This window comes from Salmo salar, chromosome 09, assembly GCF_965601325.2.
Source record: "Salmo salar chromosome 09, fSalSal1, whole genome shotgun sequence".
Taxonomy (NCBI): domain Eukaryota; kingdom Metazoa; phylum Chordata; class Actinopteri; order Salmoniformes; family Salmonidae; genus Salmo; species Salmo salar.
Genome location: NC_138299.1, coordinates 160,598,602 through 160,612,412, shown reverse-complemented (window position 1 = coordinate 160,612,412; position 13,811 = coordinate 160,598,602). Strand labels below are relative to the sequence as shown.

General features: G+C 47.6%; 1 long non-coding RNA gene across 1 annotated transcript; it reads right to left on the bottom strand.

Annotated features, from left to right (window-relative positions):
- Positions 1-4,301: 4,301 nt before the first annotated feature.
- LOC123731720 (uncharacterized) lies at positions 4,302-8,606 on the bottom strand. The gene is made up of 2 exons (XR_014378926.1): positions 7,766-8,606; positions 4,302-6,726 (listed from the first exon to the last, which is right to left on the bottom strand). It is a non-coding gene; the product is annotated as an uncharacterized LOC123731720 (long non-coding RNA).
- Between the last annotated feature and the right edge of the window lie 5,205 nt (positions 8,607-13,811).

Genomic DNA, 13,811 nt, shown 5'->3' with positions numbered 1-13,811 from the left:
AGATCAGACATGAAGAGTAGATCAGACATGTAGAGTAGATCAGACATGTAGAGTAGATCAGACATGAAGAGTAGATCAGACATGAAGAGTAGATCAGACATGTAGAGTAGATCAGACATGTAGAGTAGATCAGACATGAAGAGTAGATCAGACATGAAGAGTAGATCAGACATGAAGAGTAGATCAGACATGAAGAGTAGATCAGACATGTAGAGTAGATCAGACATGTAGAGTAGATCAGACATGAAGAGTAGATCAGACATGTAGAGTAGATCAGACATGTAGAGTAGATCAGACATGAAGATCAGACATGTAGAGTAGATCAGACATGAAGAGTAGATCAGACATGAAGATCAGACATGAAGAGTAGATCAGACATCTTCCTCTGAACTATGCCTGAAGGTGGATGTGCTGTCCGTCCGTCCACCGACTCCACTTCCTTTTTAGTTCATTCAATGTTTTAGATTTAAAGGCCTGGACACAAATAAGAGCATGTTTGTTTGCAGCGGAGAAAAATACCAGGTTTTGGTAGATATTTTTATTTATTATTATACTCTCAGTTGTTTTGTCTATTGCAACAACTCTTTTTGTTGTTGATGTAAAAAAATGTTTGTTTGACTTTTGTGTTGAATGGTGTCAGAATGTGTTTTTATTGGACAACAACAATAATATGATAACAATACAACAGATGAATCAACACTACATGCTGTCCGTTTCATTACTGAAGTTTAAAATGATTTAGTTTCACATTTACATGTTTATATACTGTGTCTCTGTCTGGTAAGTGGTAACATAATACAATAAAATAATTCATTAAATAAGCCATTCATAAACTATAAGTAGTTTATGTATTATTTGTAAATCAATATTTCAACATTATTAAAAAACTGCTCCTCACTTACGAATCCGTGTGTGCGTGTGTGTGTGTAGTCACGAATCACTCGTATAACGTTTCGTCAAACCACCAAGATATTTTAATAATAATCAGATTTAACACACGGAAAGTCTTTCGTATCCAGGCATCGTAATCTCACATCGGCTAGTACTGTGACTCCCAAAATGCTTCCCTGTTCCGTAGGAGATGTCTAGAATATTCCTATGAAGTTATAGGTCCTTTCTGTAGCTCAGTTGGAAAGGAAGTGCAATGCCTGGTGGGTAGTGGGATCCATTCTCGGGACCACCCGTAATGTAAAATGTACGCACACATAACTAAGTCGCTTTGGATATAAAAAAAAATATTTAAAAAAGTCTGCTAAATGATATATATTGTTATTATTAAATAGTGCATTACTTTTGACGATATGTTGTTATTATTTCGACCAGAGCCATACTTTGTACGGCTAGTAGATAGTCTTGAAAACCCGAACCTGGGTAACACCATAACCAGGTTTTGGTTTCAATGATGGACTCTTTAGTCATAGAGGACCTATGTCACTACCTACGTAGCATAGAGGAACTATGTCACTACCTACGTAGCATAGAAGACCTATGTCACTACCTACGTAGCATAGAGGACCTATGTCACTACCTACGTAGCATAGAAGACCTATGTCACTACCTACGTAGCATAGAGGACCTAAGTCACTACCTACGTAGCATAGAGGACCTATGTCACTACCTACGTAGCATAGAGGACCTATGTCACTACCTACGTAGCATAGAGGACCTATGTCACTACCTACGTAGCATAGAAGACCTATGTCACTACCTACGTAGCATAGAGGACCTAAGTCACTACCTACGTAGCATAGAGGACCTATGTCACTACCTACGTAGCATAGAGGACCTATGTCACTACCTACGTAGCATAGAGGACCTATGTCACTACCTACGTAGCATAGAAGACCTATGTCACTACCTACGTAGCATAGAGGACCTAAGTCACTACCTACGTAGCAAAGAGGACCTATGTCACTACCTACGTAGCATAAAGGACCTATGTCACTACCTATGTAGCATAAAGGACCTATGTCACTACCTCCGTAGCATAGAGGAATTACGTCACCACGTACGTAGCATAGAGGAATTACGTCACTACCTACGTAGCATAGAGGAATTATGTCACTACATACATAGCATAGAGGAATTATGTCACTACCTACGTAGCATAGAGGAATTATGTCACTACGTACGTAGCATAGAGGAATTACGTCACTACCTACGTAGCATAGAGGAACTATGTCACTACCTACGTAGCATAGAGGAACTATGTCACTACCTACGTAGCATAGAGGAATTATGTCACTACGTACATAGCATAGAGGAATTATGTCACTACCTACGTAGCATAGAGGAATTATGTCACTACGTACGTAGCATAGAGGAATTACGTCACTACCTACGTAGCATAGAGGAACTATGTCACTACCTACGTAGCATAGAGGAACTATGTCACTACCTACGTAGCATAGCGGAACTATGTCACTACCTACGTAGCATAGAGGAACTACGTCACTACCTACGTAGCATAGAGGAACTATGTCACTACCTACGTAGCATAGAGGAACTATGTCACTACCTACGTAGCATAGAGGCACTACGTCACTACCTACGTAGCATAGAGGCACTACGTCACTACCTACGTAGCATAGAGGCACTACGTCACTACCTACGTAGCATAGAGGCACTACGTCACTACCTACGTAGCATAGAGGCACTACGTCACTACCTACGTCACTACTCTTGACTAAAATATAAATCAGAACTAGCAAAGATGGAGGACTTGTAGGTTATTTTTAACGGGTGCATTTCACAAGTGGCTAGTTTGCATCAACTACCCTTCGATAAAACCGCTGCAAACTTTGGTTTCGAATCGAGACGCTCTAGACTCATGTCAGCCTTGTGATTTGATTGGTCCCCAGAAATCCCCCCCTCCAGTGATGTAGTTCCTCAATGCCAAAATAATCCATAATTGAAGCCAGACCCAAGTCCCTGTGTTGCCTAGGGTCAAGTTTTCAAGACTTATTTACTAGCCAAACACAGTAGGGCTCTGGTCAAAAGTCCCCCCCCCATTGACGTAGACATTAATTGACGTAAGTCTATCATTGAAAACAGACCCTAGTCTCTGTGTTGCCTAAGGTCAAATTTTCCAGATTAGGTAATAGTCCACTATATAGGGAATAGAGTGCCATTTGGGTCCCAGAATAGACTCAGTACAGTAGGCCCTTGACAATAAAACATCATTTACCTGTAATCACACCTCATGTTTCCTTTCAACAAAAAACATACACTGACACTCTAAACTGAGATTAGCAGAGAGGAGAATAAACATAATTACAACAGTACAACGATCATCACATCACAGGGGTTTGAAACATTTTAGCAGACGCTCTTATCCAGAGAACTAGATTAGATACTATAGTTTCACTGATGCAGTTCAGCAGAAGCTTTCGTAAGGCGGCAGTGTGTATTTGGTGGGGTTTAAAGGGACAGAGGTGTTGGATTGTACTACTGACGATGGTAAAATCATGTCCCGCCATGCTACCGTGTAACTTGTTGTAAGATTTTAAGGCAGTCTTGGAGGTCCATCTCCAAGGTTCTGTGCCCTATGGCACCCTATTGCCTATATAGTGCACTACCTTGGGGCGGCAGGGTAGCCCAGTGGTTAGAGCGTTGGACTAGTAACCGCAAAGGTTGCAAAATCAAATCCCTGAGCTGACAAGGTACAACAAAAATCTGTCGTTCTGCCCCCCCCCTGAACAAGGCAGTTTAACCCGCTGTTCCTAGGCCGTCGTTGAAAATAAGAATTTTTCCTTAACTGACTTGTCTAGTTAAAATACAAAAACCTTTAACCAGGGATCTAGTAGTGATCAAAGTAGTGCCCTATATAGGGAATAGGGTGCCATAGGGGATTCAGCCCCTTGGTGTTGAAGAAAAAAGCTTAGCACCACAGAACGTTTAATAAGAATGTTCAGAAATTGTCTTCAGACAAAACCATACATCCGTCACATAACAGTTAGAATAAACAGTATATATTAAGAAAACCGCAATAGATCGTAGAAGTCACAGCAAACGACAGGAAAACATTAATAACTCTACTTGAAAATTATCAGGAAAACCACTGGGCAAAAAAAAAAAAATGAAAAAAAAAACAAAAAAAACTGTTTGACTCAATGGGGTGTTTATCTATAATCCATAATACCGTGGCAAATTGTAGCAGGGGGGAGGGTCGTGGGTACGAGTCCCAAATCAAAAGTATGTGAAACAGTGCATGGAGGGCACTTTTCGAATGCGTCCTCCATATGTACATATTTTGAAGCATGCATCGATGTAAGCAAACAAACACATTTTAAAAATAATAATCATAAAAAAAACATAACACAAATTTTATTAAAATCAATGGCGGCCATTATTTGAGCTGAAGCGAGAGAAAATACAATGCTACTTGGGAATTTAAATGTTAGCTAATCACATATGTTGCATGGCTACAATGTCTTTTTTTTTTTTTTTATCTTGCTTTGTTAATAAATACAGCCCATTTTGGCATGGTTACCTGCCTACAATACCCACTGTAGTGTTCGTAGGTCGTAAGCCAATTCATTGTAAATCAATTGATCTAACTAGCTAGCTACTACTGTTAGCTAGCCAGAGAGCCACAAATAATTGTTAGCTTGCTGCCCACGAAGAATTGACATCTTACCTTGGATAACATTGGTTTATGTCGTTTTTTTTTTTTTGTTCGCCTGTTATTCTATCTGGTTAGCTACATTATTACAATAAACATATAGCAATCAAGCAATCAATCAATCAATCAATCAAATGTATTTATAAAGCTCTTCTTACGTCAGCTGATGTCACAAAGTTCTGTACAGAAACCCAGCCATAAAACCCCCAGACAGCGAGCAAATAGCTAGCTGATAGTTAATGAAGTAAAACATTTTGCTTTGTGTGTATCTTGTTTCATCTCTATTGCCATTGTCCTGGCTTGAAGAAGTCCATAGTAAATCAATAGTGCTAACTGGCTAGCCACGAAATAAATTGTTTAGCTAGCTACCCACAAAGAATTGACATCGACTGTATTTTGCATAACATTATTTTCGGTTAATTTTTTTCCTGTTTAACTAGCTAGCTGGCTAACTAGATTACAACGATTCACATATATCTAGCTGATAATTATGAAGTCAAAGTTGTCTTTGTGTATATCTTCGTCTATTGTGGTCATTGTCCTGGCTTGAAGAAGGGTCAGTGAATGGGGAAGTGCTTCTCAAATGGAAAGTTTTATGTGTTCTCCACGCTCTCAACCTCAAGAGGAAGTACTCAGGAGAATTCACTTGGAGCACGGTAGCATGCATATTGAGAAACACCCATTGGCTCAAACACAACCCACACAAACCCAGTTTATTTGATATCTGGGTGTGTATGAGTTTGTGTGTGTGTCTGTCCGTCCGTGTGTGTCTGTTCATCCATGTGTGTGTTTGTGTGTCTGTCCGTCCGTGTGCGCGCGTGTGTGTATCTGTCCGTGTGTGTGTGTTGTCGTGGACGAATCAGAATTAGTTGGGTAACATAGATAATTAAGATGTTTTATTAGTATAATATGCTTATTTGAGATACTTGTCATTAGAATGTGTCCATTGGACTCTGGTGTCTTTTGAGTTGCATGTCTACCTTAGCTGGGGCTCAGACACTTGGGGCCCAGAGAGGGGAGAGGTCAGACTTGTCGTCATGGGAATGTGTCTTTACCTATTTCTTAAACCATGTGAAGGGATGGCGTGATTAATGGGGAACCAATGATTTGTCTCCACAATGTCTGTGAGCAAGTCACTCCCTCCTTTTCTTTATTGTGGGGAGGATTATGGCAGTGTCTGGACCCTTGCATGTCCTCTGTTAGATCTCACACTTATCCTGGGATATTATATGGCCTAGAGGCTCACTCCCTCCAGTGAGCCTGTCCAGGAGTAGGGTCAAGAGGGGGTTTTCTTGAGATGGGAGTATCTAGAGTTGACAATTGATATATGCCATTGGATGAAATTGTGTTTTTGTTCAATACCGTACCAGGGAGGGACGGTTCTAAGGGGACCAGATACTGGTCTGTGTTTTATTGATATCTGTCATACAAAACTTAACCTTTGTGAACTGTTACTAAGTATCTGTGGTTTGTCAATGTACGTTGAAGGGGGTGTATCGTTGCTATAAAAGATCCCTGTAGCCATTCTGTAATCACCTTCCTGGTTCATTCGAGAGAATGCATTATTGGGGGTCAAGAACTTTTGCAAAAGTATCTTAAGTATTAAAGATGTAGTTTAACCTGTTAGGGCTAGGGGGCAGTATTGACACGGCTGGATAAAAAACGTACCCGATTTAATCTGGTTACTACTCCTCCTAGAATATGCATATAATTATTGGCTTTTGATAGAAAACACCCTAAAGTTTCTAAAACTGTTTGAATGGTGTCTGTGACTATAACAGAACTGTGTGTGTGTGTGTGTGTGTGTGTGTGTGTGTGTGTGTGTGTGTGTGTGTGTGTGTGTGTGTGTGTGTGTTTGTGTGTGTGTGTGTGTGTGTGTGTGTGTGTGTGTGTGTCCCCGTCCGTCCGTGTGTGTGTGTGTGTCCGTCCGTCCGTGTGTGTGTGTGTGTCCGTCCGTCCGTGTGTATGTGTGTATCCAGTGTCCCAGCTCAGTCGGGTTCTCTGCTCTTATCTCTGATCAAGTTGAGTTCCTCCATCTTCTCCTGCAGGAAGGAAGCGGGCATGGAGGAGCCAAGGAATCTCTGGGGCTTCACAACACAGCCCTGGGGGGAGAGAGGGAGGGAGGGGAGTCACAACACAGCTCTGGGGGAGGGAGGGGAGTCACAACACAGCTCTGGCGGGAGAGAGGGAGGGAGGGGAGTCACAACACGCCCTGGGGGAGGGAGGGAGTCACAACACAGCCCTGGGGGGAGGGAGGGAGGGGAGTCACAACACAGCCCTGGGGGAGGGAGGGGAGTCACAACACAGCCCTGGGGGGAGAGAGGGAGGGAGGGGAGTCAAAACACAGCCCTGGGGGAGGGAGGGGAGTCACAACACAGCCCTGGGGGGAGGGAGGGGAGTCACAACACAGCCCTGGGGGGAGGGAGGGGAGTCACAACACAGCCCTGGGGGGAGAGAGGGAGGGAGGGGAGTCAAAACACAGCCCTGGGGGGAGGGAGGGAGGGGAGTCACAACACAGCCATGGGGAGAGGGAGGGGAGTCACAACACAGCCCTGGGGGAGGGAGGGGAGTCACAACACAGCCCTGGGGGAGGAAGGGAGGGGAGTCACAACACAGCCCTGGGGGGAGGGAGAGAGGGAGGGAGGGAGGGAGGGAGGGAGGGGAGTCACAACACAGCCCTGGGGGGATGGAGGGGAGTCACAACACAGCCCTGGGGGGAGGGAGGGGAGTCACAACACAGCCCTGGGGGGAGGGAGAGAGGGAGGGAGGGGAGTCACAACACAGCCCTGGGGGGAGGGAGGGAGGGGAGTCACAACACAGCCCTGGGGGAGGGAGGGAGGGAGGGGAGTCACAACACAGCCCTGGGGGGAGGGAGGGAGGGAGGGGAGTCACAACACAGCCCTGGGGAGAGGGAGGGTGGGGAGTCACAACACAGCCCTGGGGGGAGGGGGAGTGCAGATGGTTTCAGACAGACAGGATCAGGCAGACAGGGTACGGCAGACAGGGTACGGCAGACAGGATCGTGCAGACAGGATCGGGCAGACAGGATGGGCAGACTGTTTTCAGACAGACAGGGTCATGTGAAATGCTTAATTTAAAAACCTGAGCTGCGTGTGATTTGTTGTCGACTACAGGTCTCACCTTGTCTCTCTCGATAGGGAGAACGTGCTGGTTTCCCTTCTTGTCCACACTCACAGGCATCCACAACCCCGGGTCTGTCTGGGTGGACCGGTCCGAGAGCGCGGAGTCACCTCCGATACCCAGAGTGGATCGGTCCAAGTCCCTCCTATTACGGTTGTTACCCCAATTACCATTACCCCCGGGGAAAACAAACGTGTTGTCTTCCGACGAACCTGTATGGGCACACAGCAGGACCTCATTATTATTATATTATATTATATAATATTATACATTAATATATTATTATAGGCAATATAACAACAACCAGACAGTCACTGTAGCATTAGGCTGATTTAATAGAGTGACAGTCACTAGGCTGATTTAATAGAGTGCCAGTCACTAGCAGTAGGGTGATGTGACAGAGCTGATGTGACAGAGCTGATGTGACAGAGCTGATGTGACAGAGCCAGTCACTAGCAGTAGGGTGATGTGACAGAGCCAGTCACTAGCAGTAGGTTGATATGACAGAGCCAGTCACTAGCAGTAGGGTGATATGACAGAGCCAGTCACTAGCAGTAGGGTGATGTGACAGAGCCAGTCACTAGCAGTAGGGTGATGTGACAGAGCCAGTCACTAGCAGTAGGGTGATGTGACAGAGCCAGTCACTAGCAGTAGGGTGATGTGACAGAGCGTGCCAGTCACTAGCAGTAGGTTGATGTGACAGAGCCAGTCACTAGCAGTAGGGTGATGTGACAGAGCCAGTCACTAGCAGTAGGTTGATGTGACAGAGCCAGTCACTAGCAGTAGGGTGATGTGACAGAGCCAGTCACTAGCAGTAGGGTGATGTGACAGAGCCAGTCACTAGCAGTAGGGTGATGTGACAGAGCCAGTCACTAGCAGTAGGGTGATGTGACAGAGCCAGTCACTAGCAGTAGGGTGATGTGACAGAGCCAGTCACTAGCAGTAGGGTGATGTGACAGAGCCAGTCACTAGCAGTAGGGTGATGTGACAGAGCCAGTCACTAGCAGTAGGGTGATGTGACAGAGCCAGTCACTAGCAGTAGGGTGATGTGACAGAGCCAGTCACTAGCAGTAGGGTGATGTGACAGAGCCAGTCACTAGCAGTAGGGTGATGTGACAGAGCCAGTCACTAGCAGTAGGGTGATGTGACAGAGCCAGTCACTAGCAGTAGGGTGATGTGACAGAGCCAGTCACTAGCAGTAGGTTGATGTGACAGAGCCAGTCACTAGCAGTAGGGTGATGTGACAGAGCCAGTCACTAGCAGTAGGGTGATGTGACAGAGCCAGTCACTAGCAGTAGGTTGATGTGACAGAGCCAGTCACTAGCAGTAGGGTGATGTGACAGAGCCAGTCACTAGCAGTAGGGTGATGTGACAGAGCCAGTCACTAGCAGTAGGGTGATGTGACAGAGCCAGTCACTAGCAGTAGGTTGATGTGACAGAGCCAGTCACTAGCAGTAGGGTGATATGACAGAGCCAGTCACTAGCAGTAGGGTGATGTGACAGAGCCAGTCACTAGCAGTAGGGTGATGTGACAGAGCCAGTCACTAGCAGTAGGGTGATGTGACAGAGCCAGTCACTAGCAGTAGGGTGATGTGACAGAGCCAGTCACTAGCAGTAGGGTGATGTGACAGAGCCAGTCACTAGCAGTAGGGTGATGTGACAGAGCCAGTCACTAGCAGTAGGGTGATGTGACAGAGCCAGTCACTAGCAGTAGGGTGATGTGACAGAGCCAGTCACTAGCAGTAGGGTGATGTGACAGAGCCAGTCACTAGCAGTAGGGTGATGTGACAGAGCCAGTCACTAGCAGTAGGTTGATGTGACAGAGCCAGTCACTAGCAGTAGGGTGATGTGACAGAGCCAGTCACTAGCAGTAGGGTGATGTGACAGAGCTGATGTGACAGAGCTGATGTGACAGAGCTGATGTGACAGAGCCAGTCACTAGCAGTAGGGTGATGTGACAGAGCCAGTCACTAGCAGTAGGGTGATGTGACAGAGCCAGTCACTAGCAGTAGGGTGATATGACAGAGCCAGTCACTAGCAGTAGGGTGATGTGACAGAGCCAGTCACTAGCAGTAGGGTGATGTGACAGAGCCAGTCACTAGCAGTAGGGTGATGTGACAGAGCCAGTCACTAGCAGTAGGGTGATGTGACAGAGCGTGCCAGTCACTAGCAGTAGGTTGATGTGACAGAGCCAGTCACTAGCAGTAGGGTGATGTGACAGAGCCAGTCACTAGCAGTAGGGTGATGTGACAGAGCCAGTCACTAGCAGTAGGGTGATGTGACAGAGCCAGTCACTAGCAGTAGGTTGATGTGACAGAGCCAGTCACTAGCAGTAGGGTGATGTGACAGAGCCAGTCACTAGCAGTAGGGTGATGTGACAGAGCCAGTCACTAGCAGTAGGGTGATGTGACAGAGCCAGTCACTAGCAGTAGGGTGATGTGACAGAGCCAGTCACTAGCAGTAGGGTGATGTGACAGAGCCAGTCACTAGCAGTAGGGTGATGTGACAGAGCCAGTCACTAGCAGTAGGGTGATGTGACAGAGCCAGTCACTAGCAGTAGGGTGATGTGACAGAGCCAGTCACTAGCAGTAGGGTGATGTGACAGAGCCAGTCACTAGCAGTAGGGTGATGTGACAGAGCCAGTCACTAGCAGTAGGGTGATGTGACAGAGCCAGTCACTAGCAGTAGGGTGATGTGACAGAGCCAGTCACTAGCAGTAGGGTGATGTGACAGAGCCAGTCACTAGCAGTAGGGTGATGTGACAGAGCCAGTCACTAGCAGTAGGTTGATGTGACAGAGCCAGTCACTAGCAGTAGGGTGATGTGACAGAGCCAGTCACTAGCAGTAGGGTGATGTGACAGAGCCAGTCACTAGCAGTAGGGTGATGTGACAGAGCCAGTCACTAGCAGTAGGGTGATGTGACAGAGCCAGTCACTAGCAGTAGGGTGATGTGACAGAGCCAGTCACTAGCAGTAGGTTGATGTGACAGAGCCAGTCACTAGCAGTAGGGTGATGTGACAGAGCCAGTCACTAGCAGTAGGGTGATGTGACAGGCTGATGTGACAGAGCTGATGTGACAGAGCTGATGTGACAGAGCCAGTCACTAGCAGTAGGGTGATGTGACAGAGCCAGTCACTAGCAGTAGGGTGATGTGACAGAGCCAGTCACTAGCAGTAGGGTGATATGACAGAGCCAGTCACTAGCAGTAGGGTGATGTGACAGAGCCAGTCACTAGCAGTAGGGTGATGTGACAGAGCCAGTCACTAGCAGTAGGGTGATGTGACAGAGCCAGTCACTAGCAGTAGGGTGATGTGACAGAGCGGCCAGTCACTAGCAGTAGGTTGATGTGACAGAGCCAGTCACTAGCAGTAGGGTGATGTGACAGAGCCAGTCACTAGCAGTAGGGTGATGTGACAGAGCCAGTCACTAGCAGTAGGTTGATGTGACAGAGCCAGTCACTAGCAGTAGGGTGATGTGACAGAGCCAGTCACTAGCAGTAGGGTGATGTGACAGAGCCAGTCACTAGCAGTAGGGTGATGTGACAGAGCCAGTCACTAGCAGTAGGGTGATGTGACAGAGCCAGTCACTAGCAGTAGGGTGATGTGACAGAGCCAGTCACTAGCAGTAGGGTGATGTGACAGAGCCAGTCACTAGCAGTAGGGTGATGTGACAGAGCCAGTCACTAGCAGTAGGGTGATGTGACAGAGCCAGTCACTAGCAGTAGGGTGATGTGACAGAGCCAGTCACTAGCAGTAGGGTGATGTGACAGAGCCAGTCACTAGCAGTAGGGTGATGTGACAGAGCCAGTCACTAGCAGTAGGGTGATGTGACAGAGCCAGTCACTAGCAGTAGGGTGATGTGACAGAGCCAGTCACTAGCAGTAGGGTGATGTGACAGAGCCAGTCACTAGCAGTAGGGTGATGTGACAGAGCCAGTCACTAGCAGTAGGGTGATGTGACAGAGCCAGTCACTAGCAGTAGGGTGATGTGACAGAGCCAGTCACTAGCAGTAGGGTGATGTGACAGAGCCAGTCACTAGCAGTAGGGTGATGTGACAGAGCCAGTCACTAGCAGTAGGGTGATGTGACAGAGCCAGTCACTAGCAGTAGGGTGATGTGACAGAGCCAGTCACTAGCAGTAGGGTGATGTGACAGAGCCAGTCACTAGCAGTAGGGTGATGTGACAGAGCCAGTCACTAGCAGTAGGGTGATGTGACAGAGCCAGTCACTAGCAGTAGGGTGATGTGACAGAGCCAGTCACTAGCAGTAGGGTGATGTGACAGAGCCAGTCACTAGCAGTAGGGTGATGTGACAGAGCCAGTCACTAGCAGTAGGGTGATGTGACAGAGCCAGTCACTAGCAGTAGGGTGATGTGACAGAGCCAGTCACTAGCAGTAGGGTGATGTGACAGAGCCAGTCACTAGCAGTAGGGTGATGTGACAGAGCCAGTCACTAGCAGTAGGGTGATGTGACAGAGCCAGTCACTAGCAGTAGGGTGATGTGACAGAGCCAGTCACTAGCAGTAGGGTGATGTGACAGAGCTGATGTGACAGAGCTGATGTGACAGAGCTGATGTGACAGAGCCAGTCACTAGCAGTAGGGTGATGTGACAGAGCCAGTCACTAGCAGTAGGGTGATGTGACAGAGCCAGTCACTAGCAGTAGGGTGATGTGACAGAGCCAGTCACTAGCAGTAGGGTGATGTGACAGAGCCAGTCACTAGCAGTAGGGTGATGTGACAGAGCCAGTCACTAGCAGTAGGGTGATGTGACAGAGCCAGTCACTAGCAGTAGGGTGATGTGACAGAGCGTGCCAGTCACTAGCAGTAGGGTGATGTGACAGAGCCAGTCACTAGCAGTAGGGTGATGTGACAGAGCCAGTCACTAGCAGTAGGGTGATGTGACAGAGCCAGTCACTAGCAGTAGGGTGATGTGACAGAGCCAGTCACTAGCAGTAGGGTGATGTGACAGAGCCAGTCACTAGCAGTAGGGTGATGTGACAGAGCCAGTCACTAGCAGTAGGGTGATGTGACAGAGCCAGTCACTAGCAGTAGGGTGATGTGACAGAGCCAGTCACTAGCAGTAGGGTGATGTGACAGAGCCAGTCACTAGCAGTAGGGTGATGTGACAGAGCCAGTCACTAGCAGTAGGGTGATGTGACAGAGCCAGTCACTAGCAGTAGGGTGATGTGACAGAGCCAGTCACTAGCAGTAGGGTGATGTGACAGAGCCAGTCACTAGCAGTAGGGTGATGTGACAGAGCCAGTCACTAGCAGTAGGGTGATGTGACAGAGCCAGTCACTAGCAGTAGGGTGATGTGACAGAGCCAGTCACTAGCAGTAGGGTGATGTGACAGAGCCAGTCACTAGCAGTAGGGTGATGTGACAGAGCCAGTCACTAGCAGTAGGGTGATGTGACAGAGCCAGTCACTAGCAGTAGGGTGATGTGACAGAGCCAGTCACTAGCAGTAGGGTGATGTGACAGAGCCAGTCACTAGCAGTAGGGTGATGTGACAGAGCCAGTCACTAGCAGTAGGGTGATGTGACAGAGCCAGTCACTAGCAGTAGGGTGATGTGACAGAGCCAGTCACTAGCAGTAGGGTGATGTGACAGAGCCAGTCACTAGCAGTAGGGTGATGTGACAGAGCCAGTCACTAGCAGTAGGGTGATGTGACAGAGCCAGTCACTAGCAGTAGGGTGATGTGACAGAGCCAGTCACTAGCAGTAGGGTGATGTGACAGAGCCAGTCACTAGCAGTAGGGTGATGTGACAGAGCCAGTCACTAGCAGTAGGGTGATGTGACAGAGCCAGTCACTAGCAGTAGGGTGATGTGACAGAGCCAGTCACTAGCAGTAGGGTGATGTGACAGAGCCAGTCACTAGCAGTAGGGTGATGTGACAGAGCCAGTCACTAGCAGTAGGGTGATGTGACAGAGCCAGTCACTAGCAGTAGGGTGATGTGACAGAGCCAGTCACTAGCAGTAGGGTGATGTGACAGAGCCAGTCACTAGCAGTAGGGTGATGTGACAGAGCCAGTCACTAGCAGTAGGGTG